Below are 2269 nucleotides of genomic sequence, written 5' to 3'. Positions count from 1 at the left end.
TGATAGCTCAGAGCCTGGCGCCTGCTTTGGGTGCTGTGTCTCCCTCTCTTTCTGCCCCTTCTCACTCACGCTCTCTCTCTCTCAAAAATATTAAAAAATTAAAAAAGGATAACTTCTACTTACCTTTTTTGTTTATACAAACAACTTGTTTATATGGAAAAACATACTGAAACAGTTTTCATACATTCTACATCTCATTTATAGGTTTTGTCATATTGTTTGATAATACCCCTGCTTAAAGTCCTAGCGTTTTGTTTGTTATTTCTGCTTACTCTTATTCTATTCTTTTGTTTACAAGGATACTGGTTCTCTTGTATGATGCTGGCTTTCTTTGGGAAATTCTATGTAGAGGTTCTTTATGGCTTAAGATGAGGGTCCCACAGAAGGTTTGTCAGGTGCTTAGGGTTCCTAATCTAAATTCACTCTGTAATTTCATTTTTGGCCATAAACTTTTGGAGGCTCAGCTTGTGGTCATAACTTCTCAGGGATTCCAACAAGTCTCCTCACAGGGCCAGAGTAACTCTGTTAGTACCTGGTGGTAGAGAGTGAATGAATTAAAGATACTGCATAAGGAAATGTCCTCAAGACCTATCAGGAACTTGGTTGTAGACACGATAAGTTTGGGATGTCTGTTAGAGTTCCAATGAGAGCAGACAAGGAAGCAGCGGGATAGAGTGATGGTTCATAAGAGAGGTTAGGGTTGGCTTGTAGTATTAGGGATGGAAGCAGAATAGGGGTTTTCCCCTCCTATAGTTAAAATAGTTAAAAATCACATCTCGAGGGTGATTTTTGGTTGTCTAATGATCCTTTACTGGAATATTTTCCTTTGTAGTTCTTAACTAGCTGGGCATTGCACTCCACCACTATTGATGGCATAAGGATCGTGGCCATCAACACCGCAGTGCACAGATTGGGCAGTCCCCAGGATCTCTTTAATGGTTCCAAGCAGTTCTCTGGCTAATGATCAGTGCCGCATCTGTTGAGCAACATGGACGATCTCATCAAAAGTGATATTCCCACTGTGCTTAATGTTTTTCTGCTTCTTTCTGTCTCTTGGTTGTTCCTTGAGGGCTTGATAATCAGGACAGAGGCACAGGTACCACCACTTCAGTCTGGCCTGTCTGTTCTGAATGGTCGATTTCACTATAATCCTCAGCCCTTTCCAATCACTGGTTGCCTTGGCAATGTCATTACCAACCATTTTTGGAGACAGATCCAGGAGGCTGATCTTCAGGGCCAGGGCAGACATAGCACTGACTTCCCCACCGGTGCACCTCAGGTGTGTGACTTTGGTCTCACTGGGGTCAAGTGTAGGTGGCATGGTAGAGGTGGCTGGTGTTGGATAAACTGGATTCAGGACAATGTGCCTTTGCCTCTTCCAAGCCAAAAGGCAAAAGAGGGATGATTTTCTTAAAAATGATAAATTAGATCATGTAATTCCTTTGTTTCCCAAATGGGTTCTATCAATGATAAAGTACAATCTACACTCATTAATTTGACTTCAAAGACTTGACATTTTATAGCCCTCTCCTTCCTATTGACCATATGGTTTTAGTGTTCCACTGGTTGATGAAACTGGGTTTACACTTGTCTTTTTCCTTTTCTTGCATCACAGAAAGCTCATTTCTGTATTAGTGTCTTTCGACTTGTTGTGTTCTCTTATTTCTCACTATGAGTGAGATTACTCAAATCTTTTTTGGGCTCTAACTTCAGATATTCAGATCAACTGATTTGGGGGGTCTGTCCTCAGCACTTCTGCCCTTCAGAGTTGCCCTGTTGATTACGCTGTTTATAATCAACTGACCAGGAGAGCCGTTGCAGCCAGTGTGCAGGTCTCAGTCTCCCCCTTAAGGATTTTTGTTGAAATGTCCCCTTCTGTAATGTGGTCACCCTTCACCCTTATTTTTCTCAAATTTTTATTTACCATCATTCATTTATTTTTTGCTTTTACCTGCTGCTAGACTATCAGTCTCGTAAAGGTAGATTTCTTTTGTTTACTGATGACTCTCCCAGATACAGAACAGTATCTGAGAGAGAGTGGACTCTCAATAAATACTTCTGAAGAATGAGATTTTTCTCTGTCTCAGAGATCTCTGTTTCCAGACGTATTCATACTGCTAAAAATAATTCTCCCACAGTAGCAGTGTGCCCAGCTAGCATGTAGCATCCCCATTCTCTAATAAAAGGAACCAGGGCTTCCGCGTGAAGAAATTGCTGAATTGGAGCAAGGGATACACATGAGGATTGTGAAGCTCTCTTTAGTGTCAAA

General features: G+C 41.4%; 1 pseudogene; it reads right to left on the bottom strand.

The window, feature by feature from the left end:
* Positions 1–835: 835 nt before the first annotated feature.
* Positions 836–1339, bottom strand: LOC122213548 (annotated as a pseudogene).
* Between the last annotated feature and the right edge of the window lie 930 nt (positions 1340–2269).

Source organism: Panthera leo, chromosome A2 (genome assembly GCF_018350215.1).
Source record: "Panthera leo isolate Ple1 chromosome A2, P.leo_Ple1_pat1.1, whole genome shotgun sequence".
NCBI classification, from domain to species: Eukaryota; Metazoa; Chordata; class Mammalia; order Carnivora; family Felidae; genus Panthera; species Panthera leo.
Note: the sequence above shows the minus strand (reverse complement) of the source record. Positions and strands in the feature narration are given on the sequence as shown.